General features: G+C 51.2%; 1 long non-coding RNA gene across 1 annotated transcript; it reads right to left on the reverse strand.

Annotated features, from left to right (window-relative positions):
* Nucleotides 1–2,554: 2,554 nt before the first annotated feature.
* On the reverse strand, nt 2,555–2,769 carry LOC144329174 (uncharacterized). The gene is made up of 2 exons (XR_013394587.1): nt 2,737–2,769; nt 2,555–2,600 (listed from the first exon to the last, which is right to left on the reverse strand). It is a non-coding gene; the product is annotated as an uncharacterized LOC144329174 (long non-coding RNA).
* Nucleotides 2,770–14,058: the final 11,289 nt, after the last annotated feature.

The raw sequence follows: 14,058 nt of genomic DNA on the forward strand, positions 1-14,058 counted from the left end.
ATTGGGGTTATTTCAAATTGGTGTTTTTGGGGTTAGAATGCACATTCACAAAGAAATCACAGAGTGAAATGTTTGTTATCAGCCAAATTCATGCATAGGTGTTTTGTTTCCATCGCAATAGAAAGTGGACGAATCAGCTTTGATTTTTCTTTCTTTGTTCATTCACCCACAAACAGCAAAGTGTAATAAGTCTAAACTATGCAAAAGAGGTTGTTTTGCGTTCCAATTCCGTAGAAAGAAGAATCTTGATTTCGCTTATTTCAAGTTGTGTTCTTTGGTGTTAATGCAAAATTAACCCAGAAATCGGAAAAGGTATGTAATGAGACCAAAATAACAAAACACGGTCTTTTCGCTTCCATATGCGTAGAAAGACGAATATGCTTTGATTGGGCTTATTTCAAATTGCATGGTGGTTTTTGGGTGTGCACCAGAGTAGCCCCAAACGAAAGCAAAAAGGTGTTTTGGGTTCCATCTACATAAAATGAAGATGATAAAGCTCTGATTGGGCTCATTTCCAATTGTTGTTTTGTTGGTTAGAGTGCACATTCACCCAGAAATCACAGAGTGAATTAGGCATACCAAATCGCAAAAGGCATACCAAAATAACAAAACACCGTCTTTTCGCTTCCATATGCGTAGAAAGACGAATAAGCTTTGATTGGGCTTATTTCAAATCGCATGGTGGTTTTTGGGTGTGCACCAGAGTAGCCCCCAACGAAAGCAAAAAGGAGTTTTGGGTTCCATCTACATAAAATGAAGATGATAAAGCTCTGATTGGGCTCATTTCCAATTGTTGTAGTTTGACTTCTTTGTGAAAGTGGCAGTCCATGTAACATGTGGTAAGATGACATGCAAGAGGATGGGGATGGGGCAATGGACAGGCGAGCCAAAGATGCATAGCTGCAATTCTGGGCGCTGCATCTCCCATTTGTCCCTGGCCACTGAGCATGCTGGCTGAAGCTGATGGGAGTCCTAGTCCTGCGACTTTTGGAGGACCCCAGGTTCCCCACCCCAGCCTGCCAGAGTGAGGTGGCAGGTGCAGGTAGCTTGATTCTGGACTGTGTCACTTCCATTGGTAGGCATGACATCATATTTTTTGAATGCTCTTAACAAAATACCTCCCTTCCTGTGTAAGCATATATGAGATGCGCGAACCCTATGCGCGCGCAGAGTCGCTCTCTCCTGCGAGGGAGAAGGCCGGCCCCCACCTTCGCGCGTGTTGCTGTTGTGGTCGCGCGTGAGGCAGGGGCGGCAAGCTGCAGTTCCTCGCCCACGAGAGGCTCCGTTTGGCTTCCGCAGCCCACCTGCACCATCCCTCCACAAATGGGCACGAGAGGAAGGCCACTGGGGGAGAAAGGCAGGTGGGGGCGGGGCGGGGGGCAGGGCTGCCCCCTGGGGAGAGCGGGGTCGAGAGAGAGCGGCTGGGAGAAAGAGAGAGGGCCAGCCTGGCTCGGCACGTCTCTGCTGGCCCAGCGTCGCAGCGCCTCTCCCCCCCCCCTTTCCCCTCACCTTCCCCTCCCCTTCCTGTCCTCTTGCCTCTCCTGTGGCACCTCCTTCCGGTACTCCTGCCCTCGCCCAACATGGCGGCAGCACAGCCCAAAATGGCGGCCCTAGAAGAAAGCCACTGGGGGAGAAAGGCAGGTGAGGACGAGGAGGGGGGCAGGGCTGCACCCTGGGGAGAGCGGGGTCGAGAGAGAGAGCGGCTGGGAGAAAGAGAGAGGGCCAGCCTGGCTCGGCACGTCTCTGCTGGCCCAACGTCGCAGCGCCTCTTCCCCCCTTTCCCCTCCCCTTCCTGTCCTCTTGCCTCTCCTTCGCTGGCACCTCCTTCCGGTACTCCTGCCCTCGCCCAACATGGCGGCAGCACAGCGTCTTCCGCCCAGTTCCCTCTCCTTCCTGTCCTCTTGCCTCTCCTGTGGCACCTCCTTCCGGTACCCCTGCCCTCGCTCAACATGGCGGCAGCACAGCCCAAAATGGCGGCCCTAGAAGAAAGCCACTGGGGGAGAAAGGCAGGTGCGGGCGGGGCGGGGGGCAGGGCTGCACCCTGGGGAGAGCGGGGTCGAGAGAGAGCGGCTGGGAGAAAGAGAGAGGGCCAGCCTGGCTCGGCACGTTTCTGCTGGCCCAGCGTCGCAGCGCCTCTTCCGCCCTTTCCCCTCCCTTTCCGCTCGTCTCTTCTCCGGTTGGAACCTACTTCCGGTATCCCTGCCCTCGCCCGTTTCCCTCCCCTTCCTGTCCTCTTGCCTCTCCTCCGGCGGCACCTCCTTCCGATACCCCTGCCCTCGCCCAACATCGAGAGAGAGAGAGGGAGCATCCTAGAATGGTAGAGATGGAATGGTAGAGATGGAAGGGAAACCAAGGGTCATCTAGTCCAACCCTCTGTAAAGAAGCTCAGAGCTACAATTCCCAGGTCTTCTTTGGGAATTCTATGGGAATTGAGAGTTTCTAAATTCATGAGCATCCGCTCATGTTTTTACCTTTTAGTGAAAGTGGCCACAAGTGACTTGGGAAACGCAGCCAGATGGGTGGAGTATAAATAATATAATTATATTGCTCCTGCTGCTGTTCTTCTCTTACTCAAACCCAACCCTATCCCAAACCTTAACCTTAATACAGATAGGTAGCCGTGTTGGTCTGCCATAGTCAAAACAAAAAAAATTCCTTCCACACTGAAGAAGTGTGCAAGAACTAACTTAGTTGGTCTTTAAGGTGCTACTGGAAGGAATTTTTTTTTGTCTTAACCTTAATGCTCACCCTAACTCAAACCTAACCCTCACCCTCACCCTAGCGCTCACTAATATTAACTTAAACCCAACCCTATCCCGAACCTTAACCTTAACCCTAACCCAAACTTAAGCCTAAGCCTAAACCTAAGCCTAATTTAACCCTAAACCTAACCTTAACCCTAATTCTAATTTAAACCTAACTCTTAACATAACCCTAACCCTGATTGTAATCATTACCCTAACCCTGGCCCTAACCCTAACTCAAACCCAACCCTAACCCTAATGGTGCAAGAAGTATCTGTGGTTTAGGGGGTAAGGGGTGTCCTACGGTTTAGGAGTTAGGGTCAGGTTGGGGGTAGGGTTTAGGGTTACGGTATAAGGTTAGGGTGGACTGGGACATGGATGGTGCTGTGGTCTAAACCACAGGGCCTAGGGTTTGCCAATCAGAAGGTCCGTGGTTCATATCCCCATGACAGGGTGAGCTCCCATTGCTCGGTCCCTGCTCCTGCCAACCTAGCAGATTGAAAGCACGTCAAGTGCAAGTAGATAAATAGGTACCACTCCGGCAGGAAGGTAAATGGCGTTTCCGTGTGCTGCTCTGGTTCGCCAGAAGCGGCTTTGTCATGCTGTCCACATGACTCGGAAGCTGTCTGCAGACAAACGCTGGCTCCCTCAGCCAGTAAAGCGAGATGAGTGCCGCAACCCCAGAGTCAGGGGCCAGGGCCACAGCAAGGTCCTCCTATATGCTCAATTTGCAAACTAAATCAGGAACTCTGCATCTGCAGTTTGTGAAGGGATGAAGAAAAGAAACCTGCACAGAACTATGCAGTTAAGGTCAACTGTTATCTGGCCCTCAGTTGACTATTGGTATGGGATAGAGCATCCCATTCCGGTCACTGAATGGGCAAAGTGCTTTGATGGGCATATGATGGGCTGCTTTGTGTGGAGGGAATTGGAGCTTAGATTTGTCATGGAACCCTTATCAGGGAAGGTGGATCTGTGCCTTGAACTGGTTTGATTGAGTTTGGGATTTGACCAAATTTGGTATGCAGCTCTACTGCATACTGCTAGCTATATCCATATATTTGCACTTTATTATTATAATAAAGTATTATTATACTTGGAACATTATCCTTTTTTTAAATGAAAACATATTTTTATTAAGTTTTACATAACAAATTTAAATTCAGACATTAATCATCATTTAGGATTCCCTGAATCCTTCGACTCCCCTCCACCCTTCCATGGTTCCCATTATCAATCTCCCTCTCCAGCTGCTTCCTTTATTTTATCTCTTTTTTTAATATAAAAACAATCTTTCTACCATTTTTTTGGTACATTACAAGCATTTCTCAAATCCTGCTAAAGTTTTTAGTAGCTTATACAATATAATTTTTTCCTATTCTTTCTTAAATTTAGTCTCTTCCTGGTTTCTGATTTTCCCAGTCAATTTCCAATTTCGCCATATCAACCATTCATCTCTGCTCAGGACTTTATCTTCTTTGCAATAGTATCCACACTGCTGTCATCGCCTACATAAATAGTCATTTCTGCTCCTTTGGAATTTCTGCACCTAAAATACCTGGTGTTATGTATTGAAGTTCTCACCCTGGCCACCTGGAGTATCGTGTATAGTATATAGTTTTCACACAGATCCACATCAGTTACTTTAGGCGGGAAACCCTGGGTTGTTGTTGCTACAATGTTGACAGCCGGCTGCCTATAAAAGCAGGCCGGCTGAGCTGTTTGCTATTCTGTTCTGTTCCAGCTTACAAATAAAGAGCTGCTTTGGAGAAATTGCTGTGTTGTCTGCTATGTCTACCCACTATTTAACACCTAATAAAAGACTCTGGATTTTTCACAAACGTTACTTTAAACATTTTTTTCAATTTATTATAAATCATTTCTCAGAATGCTTTTGTCTACCACATTTCTTTCTCTTTGCATTTCCAACAAACAATTGAAGCAGTTCTAACCCTCCATAATTTTTCCCAAGATGAAAATTGGATATTATGCCCAATATCTTGTGCCAAATGTATCATTACCGATTTAACTTTTTCATCTTTGGTATGCCACTTTAGCAACAATTTATACATTTTAGAAAGTAACCACATTATTTTCCATTAAAGATTTTTCAAACCTTGAAATTTCTTTACTGAATCCAATTTTCTTATCTATTTTAAACACATCTGTCAGGGGTTCAGGAGCAGAGGCACAGGAAAGGGAGGAGATAGAGACCGAGGGGGAGGAATCCGAGGGAGAGGTTAGCGATGACAGCCGCCCTAGGTCTCTAAGTCTTTCCAGTGAATCGGAGGATTCACAGAAGGGGGCTCCCGTGGTCAGAGCAAAGGGGTTGCCAAGGGGAACACCCCAGGAAGGAGGGGCCAGAGGGGACTCAGAGAGCAGCAGTTGGAAATCGGGACCAGCTTCCCCACCAAAGAGCAGTAGGGGGGAGGAGTCCCAGGTATCGACATCAGGCAGCTCTCCGTCAGCGGAAGGACATGAGTCAGGATTGGCCACGCCTGCATCAGAGAGCGAGGAAACGGTCAAAAGGAAGGTTGGAGACTGGGCGCGCGCGCCAAGTTCAAACGTACAAGAGGGTGGCGCAGTGAGCAGCCCGGAAAGGGAGCCAGGTCCTAAAGCCCGCCGAAGGGAGGGGGAAGAGTCAGAGGGGTCCGCGTCCGAAGCGTCCAGGAAGGAAGGGACCCCGGGGGGTAGTAGGACCCAGAGGCGGAAGGAGAGACGGAAGAGGTGGAGTAAGGTTAGAGTCTTAAGCTGGTGTACAGGGGGCGGAGATTCAGACGGAGCTTCACCGGTCTAGTCTCTAGACGTAGAGACGCACGCTAGGGCTTGAAAATGGAAACTGTACTGCAATAAAGACTTTTGTACATTACTACTGGCTAGCGTTGGTCCTCTGTGAGCTGGGACCTATAGGCAGTCTCTGACAACATCATTTAATTAATATTGCAACCAGTCTGTTACTGTCTTATATCCTCAAAACTTTTTCAATTTCAATGGTTGCTCTACTTCCATAAGCAACTCTCTATAGGTTGCCCATTAATTTTTTTGCATTAGTCTTTCTCAGGGATATCGCTTCCCTGGGGAAAGCCACCATGATGTCTACATAAAAAGAAGAATCTTGGATTTCGCTTATTTCAAGTTGTGTTCTTTGGTGTTAATGCAACATTAACCCAGAAATCGCAAAAGGTATGTAATGAGACCAGTATAGCAAAACACTGTCTTTTTGCTTCCATATGCGTAGAAAGAAGACGAATAAGGTTTGATTTGGCTTATTTCAATTCGCATGGTGTTTGGGTGTGCACCAGAATCACCCCCAACCAAAGCAGAAAGGATTTTTGGGTTCCAACTACTTAAAAAGAAGATGGGCTTATTTCCAATTGTTGTTTTGGGGGATAGAATGCACATTCACCCAAAAACCGCAGAGTTAAATGTTTGTTATCAGCCCAAATCAAGCATAGGTGTTTTGGTTCCCTCTCAATAGAAAGAGGAGAACAAGCTTTAATTGTTCTTTCGGTGTTCATTCACCCACAAATAGCAAAGCAAATTTTTCCTTCCAACTACATAGAAAGAAGAATCTTGGATTTCGCTTATTTCAAGTTGTGTTCTTTGGTGTTAATGCAACATTAAGCCAGAAATCACAATGTAATGAGACCAGTATAGCAAAACACTGTCTTTTTGCTTCCATATGCGTAGAAAGAAGACGAATAAGGTTTGATTTGGCTTATTTCAATTCGCATGGTGTTGTTTGGGTGTGCACCAGAATCACCCCCCCCAAAAAGCAAAAAGGCGTTTTGGGTTCCAGCTGGATAAAAGTAGATGTTAAAGCTCTGATTGGGGTTATTTCAAATTGGTGTTTTTGGGGATAGAATGCACATTCACCCAAAAACCGCAGTTAAATGTTTGTTATCAGCCCAAATCAAGCATAGGTGTTTTAGTTCCATCGCAATAGAAAGAGGACGAACAAGCTTTAATTGTTCTTTCGGTGTTCATTCACCCACAAATAGCAAAGCAAAGTGTAATAAGTCTAGGCAAAAGAGGTTGTTTTGCGTTCCAACTACATAGAAAGAAGAATCTTGGATTTCGCTTATTTCAAGTTGTGTTCTTTGGTGTTAATGCAACATTAACCCAGAAATCGCAAAAGGTATGTAATGAGACCAGTATAAAAAAACACCGTCTTTTCGCTTCCATATGCGTAGAAAGACGAATATGCTTTGATTGGGCTTATTTCAAATTGCATGGTGGTTTTTGGGTGTGCACCAGAGTAGCCCCCAACGAAAGCAAAAAGGTGTTTTGGGTTCCATCTACATAAAATGAAGATGATAAAGCTCTGATTGGGCTCATTTCCAATTGTTGTTTTGGGGGATAGAATGCACATTCACCCAAAAACCGCAGAGTTAAATGTTTGTTATCAGCCCAAATCAAGCATAGGTGTCTTGGTTCCCTCTCAATAGAAAGAGGAGAACAAGCTTTAATTGTTCTTTCAGTGTTCATTCACTCACAAATAGCAAAGCAAAGTGTAATAAGTGTAAACTACGCAAAAGAGGTTGTTTTCCTTCCAACTACATAGAAAGAAGAATCTTGGATTTCGCTTCTTTCAAGTTGTGTTCTTTGGTGTTAATGCAACATTAACCCAGAAATCGCAAAGTGTATGTGTCAGGGGTTCAGGAGCAGAGGGACAGGAAAGGGAGGAATTAGAGACCGAGGGAGAGGAATCTGAGGGAGAGGTCAGCGATGATAGCCGTCCGAGGTCTCTAAGTCTCTCCAGCGAATCAGAGGATTCACAGAAAGGGGCTCCCGTGGTCAGAGCTAGGGGGTTGCCAGAGGGAACACCTCAGGAAGGAGGGGCCAGAGGGGACTCAGAGAGCAGCAGCTGGAAATCGGGACCAGCTTCCCCACCGGAGAGCAGTAGGGGGGAGGAGCCCCAGGCATCGGCAGCAGGCAGCTTTCCGTCAGCGGAAGGACATGAGTCAGGGTTAGCCACGCCTGCATCAGAGAGCGAGGAAACGGTCAAAAGGAAGGTCAGGGGCAGCGCGCGCCAAGTTCAAATGTACAAGAGGGTGGCGCAATGAGCAGCCCGGAGAGGGAGCCGGGTCCCAAAGCCCGCCGAAGAGAGGGGGAGGAGTCCGAGGGGTCCGCATCCGAGGCGTCCAGGAAGGAAGGCACCCCGGGGGGTAGTAGGACCCAGAGGCGGAAGGAGAAACGAAGAAGGTGGAGTAAGGCTAGAGTCTTAAACTGGTGTACAGGGGGCGGAGACTCAGACGAGGCTTCGCTGGTCTAGGGTCTAGACGTAGAGACGCACGCTAGGGCTTGAAAATGGAAACTAAACTTCAATAAAGACTTTTGTACAGTTCTGCTGGCTAGCGTTGGTCTTCTGTGAGCTGGGACCTGGAGGCAGTCTCTGACAGTAAGCCTCGTCTCACATTTCATCGGTTTTCTTCGCCTCAAGCATCGCTACGGGAGCGAGGCAGGGAGGGCAGAAGACTGGTGCCTTGCGAGCTCACAAAAGTCAGGCGAGATGACTACAGAACAGAAAATAGCTTCCCTGCAAGAAGCGGTGACACAACTCAGCGCTGAAATAATCGCATCCAGGAAGAGAGAAGAAGAAGCGGCGGCTGCCTGCAAAGATCTTCAAGCCAGGTTGGAAGGGCTTGCGAAGCAGGGGCTACCGGGACCCAGATCCGAGGGGATTGGGTTGGGGAAGAGAGGAGGCAGTATTGTATCTCATTTTGATGGGAATTTACAGCAGTACCCCAATTTCCGAGCAGACGTGCTGTTTGCGCTGCAGCTGCTGGATAGAGACTTTAGAGATGAGCAAGAGAAAGTGGGGTTTATCTTGTCCCATTTGCATGGGGACGCGAAAGCATGGCTGCGCAATCTGTGGAGGGATAAGGATCCAGCGCTCCAAAGCGCAAATGCATTCATTAAGGCAATGGATTCCTGTTTCTTATCAAACATAGACATTGACATTGCCCGGAAAGACATATTTGGGCTAAGACAAGGGAAAGCCAGCGTAAGGCAGTATCATTCCCGGTTTTTTGCATTGGTCACGCGCTGAATTGGGATAAGGATTCTCCGCCAGTTAGAGACCTTATTTTGGAGGGATTGAGCCCACAGATCAAGGATGAGATGGCACGGGGAGAGAGACCCAAAACCACTCAGCAAGTGGTTGAAAGAGCGCTAACGATTGGGGTGAGGCAGGAAGAACGCCCATGGAGCAAAGAAGAAGGGCGTTGGGGACGCACACCAGCGAGAGTGCCCCCCCTCTTGCCCAGGGATGCAGCGCGTGCGCAGTCCACGCCTCCACAGGGAGGGGGCGAAGAGCCGATGGAGATTGGCGGTGCTAGGGCTCACTCAGCTACCAGAGCCTTAACACCGGGAGCAGTCAAACCGAAGCTGCCTAGAGGGAACAGGAAGTGCTATATATGTGATAGTGGACAGCACATGGCGAAAGAGTGTCCCCAGAGGCTCCACAAGCACACTGCAGCTTCAGTGACAGTAATGGAAGCAACTCAGCAGAGAGAACCACAGCAGGGAAACGACGGAGTCTGGCTGGAAACGGAGGCACTGGGGCCCAGCCAGACGAGTCAGTGAGGAAGTCCCCAGAGATTTTGCAGCCCACAGACCCCCTCCCGCCCAAACCAGTGGTGCAGCTCACCGCATCGCTCCAGCTGCCCAATGGACTCACCTTAGAAGTGCCTATTACAATTGACTCTGGCAGTAATGCAGACTTTATAGGATGGAGTTCATTCAACAACACAACGTAGCGCTACTGCCAGCCACGCTGCCCCTGAAGGTTGTCACGGTGGATGGCAGGGAACTGCTAGGGGGGCAGGTGGTACAGCAGACGCCGCCGATGGTGATGCAAATTGGGAATCACCGGGAGGTCATCAGCTTCAATGTCACCCAACTGTCGGACACGCCTGTAGTATTAGGCATGAGTTGGCTGCACAGGCACAGCCCAGCATTGGCTTGGTACCAGCGCCAACTGACTTTTGGCTCCTCCTACTGTGCGGAACACTGCATTATACCCAGCCCAGAAGGGGAAGAGGAAGACCCGCAGTTACAGTTGGGCACGCTGCAAGCAGTACCCCTCAAGTATGCGGAGTTTTTGGAGGTATTCTGCGAGAAGGAGGCGGACAAGCTACCTCCTCACAGACCCTATGACTGCAAGATTGACCTCCTGCCGGGGGCGACGCTGCCAACTGGGAAACTGTACTCCATGTCTGAGGATGAACTGCAGGAACTCAGGGAGTTCATAGATCACAATTTGAAGCGTGGGTTCATCCGGGAGTCAAAAGCTGTGGGAGGCAGTCCAGTATTCTTTGTGAAGAAGCGGGACACGCCCCAAAAGAGGCTGGTGGTGGACTATCGAATTTTAAACTCGAAAACCAAGCCCTCAGCCTTCCCCATGCCCAAGATAGACGACCTGCTCGCGACGGTGAGGAAAGGACGCGTTTTCACCAAGTTGGATCTACGTGGGGCGTACAACCTGATTCGCATGCGCGAAGGCGACGAGTGGAAGACGGCCATGTTCACGCCACTGGGCACCTACGAATACAGAGTTATGCCCTTCGGATTACAAAATGGCTCTCACTGTTTCCAAGCCTTTATGCATCATGTGCTGGCGGGACTCCTTTACAAGAAGTGCGTATGCTTCCTGGACGACATCCTGATTTTTTCAGAATCGCGAGAGGCGCACGAGAGGGATGTCAGGGAAGTTCTGCAGAGACTGAAGGAGCACAGGCTGTACGCCAAGCTGGAGAAGTGCCAGTTCGACATGTCGGAGGTGGATTTCCTGGGCTACAAGTTGTCGGACAAGGGGCTCGCCATGGACAGCGCCAAGGTTCGCGCAGTTTTAGACTGGAAAAGCCCACGCAATCGGAAGGAAGTCCAGCGGTTTGTCGGCTTTGCCAACTTTTACCGCAAGTTCATCAAGGGATTTGCCATGCAGACAGCGGCCATCACCGACACGCTCAGCTCCAAGAAGAAGAAATTCATCTGGACGGAGCAAGCGGAGCAGTCCTTTCAGAAACTCAAGCGTCTCTTCGCGTCCGAAGAGCAGCTGCTGCATGTGAATCCCAGCAGACCCATGAGGGTGGAGACAGACGCCTCAGACAGAGCCGTGGGAGCTGTCCTGTTGCAACAAGACCAGCAGGGGGACTGGAGGCCGTGCGCCTTCTACTCGAGGAAGCTCAGCAAGTCGGAGCAGAATTATACCATCTGGGACAGGGAGTTGCTAGCCATCCACGCAGCGTTCAAGGCATGGCGGCACTTCCTTATCGGAGCCAGACACACAGTGCAGGTCCACACGGACCACAAGAATCTGGAGTACTGGCGCACGGCTAGGTTCCTCAACCAGAGACACATTAGATGGGCAGAGTTCTTCGCGGACTTCGACTTCAAGATAGAGTACATTCCAGGCGACAACAACGTGATGGCGGATGCATTGTCCAGAAAGCCGCAATACCTTGAGGAGGCGGCACCGTCGGCGGCCAAGCACATTTTCGCACCGGAAGCGTGGGCATGCGCGTCGGCAACCGTGGACCTGGACGCCGTACATCGCGCGCTGCGGGAAGACCCCTTCGCACAGGCCAAGATGGAGGAGGTGCAGAGGGGCACAGCGAAGGCCGACGAGTTCCAGATACGCGATGGGTTGCTCCTCCACAAGGGAGCACTCTACGTGCCGGGAGACGACCTCCGCGCAAGGGTACTGCAGCAGCTACACGACGCTCCCACCGCCGGGCACTTTGGCAAAGAAAAGACTGTCGAACTAGTAGCCAGAGACTTTTGGTGGCCCAAGATGCGGGGGGAAGTAGCGGATTACGTCTCGAGATGTGACACCTGCCAAAGGGCCAAGTCAGTTCACAAACCGCCGGCGGGACTGCTGGAACCGCTGCAGACACCGTCTGAACCGTGGGAGAGGGTGGCCCTGGACTTCATCACGGATCTGCCCAGTTCGAGGGGAAAGACAGCAGTGCTAGTGGTGGTGGACATGTTTACCAAAATGGCACACTTCATTCCGTGTGCGAAGGTAGCCACGGCAGAGCAGACCGCCAAACTGTTCATAGACCACGTGTTCAAAGTCCACGGTCTGCCACGGTCTATTCTCTCCGACCGGGGGCGACAGTTCATCTCGAACTTCTGGCAGAAGCTGATGGGCATTCTGAACGTCAAAGTCAATTTAGCGTCGGCGAGACACCCACAGACCAACGGGCAAGCGGAGAGGGTCAACGCCATCATGCAGCAGTACCTGAGATGCTACGCCAATCAGCAGCCCACGACATGGGTGGACTACCTGCCACTCGCCGAGTTCGCTTACAACAATACGAAGCACGTGTCGACGGGGGTGACGGCGTTCTTCGCCAACAACGGGAGGCATCCCAGAACCTTCCCGGGTTTAGAGAGAGTGGGGGAGGGGGAGCCACAGGCAGCGGAAGCCTTCGCATCGGAGTTGCAGGAAGTTCACGAACAGCTTAGGAGGCAGTTAGAACTAGCAAAGCACGCATGCAAAGTGCAGGCCGACAGACACAGAAGAGTTGGGGAAGACATACAGGTGGGAGACTGGGTCTGGTTAGCAGCGCAAGCAGTGCCGACCAGATCGTTAGCGAAGAAGAAGCTAGGACATAAGCAGCTAGGACCTTACCAAGTCCAGGCACAGGTCAATCCAGTGGCCTTCCGGTTGGCTCTTCCGGAGGGTTCCAGAATGCATCCGGTGTTCCATAGATCGGTGCTCACGCCCTACAAAGCACCTCATAGATTTCAGGAGCCAGACACAGCACCAGACCCGCTCAGAGAAGGGCCCAGAAAGGGGGGGTCGCCAAGAAGGGGGCACATCAACGAGGTCACAGAGATTTTAGACTCGAGATGGGGGGAAGAGGGAGTAGAATATCTCCTAGCCAGAGAGGGTACCTCGGCCAGTGCCAACAGCTGGGTACCGGACTATGCCTTGGAGGAGCCTCTGCTCAAAGAGGAGTTTCATGCCCTCTTCCCACACAGGCCCATGCCAGCCGAGTATTTCGACGACTGGCTCTTCACACCCACTCTTTCAGCCAGCACCTTCCAGGGGTTCGCCTCGGACGAGGAACAGGCCCCAGTCACAAGCTCCCCGGAGGGTTCGCCACCGGGGTCTGCCTCAGACCGCTCTTATTGGTGGGACGATCGACCAGCGGAGCAGTGGCGCAGGAAGTGGCTGAGGGGTCCTTGGCAGGAATCACCCGCAGAGGGGAACGGGGGCGAGACGGACATGGACGTGTTGGGGGAAGACGGGTTCGAGCAAGGAGGCAGAGAGATGGAAGCAGAGGAGAGCGACGTCGACGAGTACATGGGGGACGAACTGTATCCTGCACGCACCCCCGCTACTACGGAGCACCCAGTACCCACACCGGAAGGAGGGGAGGGGGGAAGGGGGGGCTTCGAGGGGGGGATGGATGTCAGGGGTTCAGGAGCAGAGGGACAGGAAAGGGAGGAATTAGAGACCGAGGGAGAGGAATCCGAGGGAGAGGTCAGCGATGATAGCCGTCCGAGGTCTCTAAGTCTCTCCAGCGAATCAGAGGATTCACAGAAAGGGGCTCCCGTGGTCAGAGCTAGGGGGTTGCCAGAGGGAACACCTCAGGAAGGAGGGGCCAGAGGGGACTCAGAGAGCAGCAGCTGGAAATCGGGACCAGCTTCCCCACCGGAGAGCAGTAGGGGGGAGGAGCCCCAGGCATCGGCAGCAGGCAGCTTTCCGTCAGCGGAAGGACATGAGTCAGGGTTAGCCACGCCTGCATCAGAGAGCGAGGAAACGGTCAAAAGGAAGGTCAGGGGCAGCGCGCGCGCGCCAAGTTCAAATGTACAAGAGGGTGGCGCAATGAGCAGCCCGGAGAGGGAGCCGGGTCCCAAAGCCCGCCGAAGAGAGGGGGAGGAGTCCGAGGGGTCCGCATCCGAGGCGTCCAGGAAGGAAGGCACCCCGGGGGGTAGTAGGACCCAGAGGCGGAAGGAGAAACGCAGAAGGTGGAGTAAGGCTAGAGTCTTAAACTGGTGTACAGGGGGCGGAGACTCAGACGAGGCTTCGCTGGTCTAGGGTCTAGACGTAGAGACGCACGCTAGGGTTTGAAAATGGGAACTAAACTTCAATAAAGACTTTTGTACAGTTCTGCTGGCTAGCGTTGGTCTTCTGTGAGCTGGGACCTGGAGGCAGTCTCTGACACCAGCGTTCGCTTTATAAAAGTCTTTATTGAGTTACAGTTTCCATTTCCAAGCTGCTGCATGCAACTCTACGTCTTATGGCTAGACCGGCGAAGCTCCGTCTGAATCTCCGCCCCTCGTACACCAACTTAAT

The sequence above is a fragment of the Podarcis muralis genome, chromosome 11 (genome assembly GCF_964188315.1).
Source record: "Podarcis muralis chromosome 11, rPodMur119.hap1.1, whole genome shotgun sequence".
NCBI classification, from domain to species: domain Eukaryota; kingdom Metazoa; phylum Chordata; class Lepidosauria; order Squamata; family Lacertidae; genus Podarcis; species Podarcis muralis.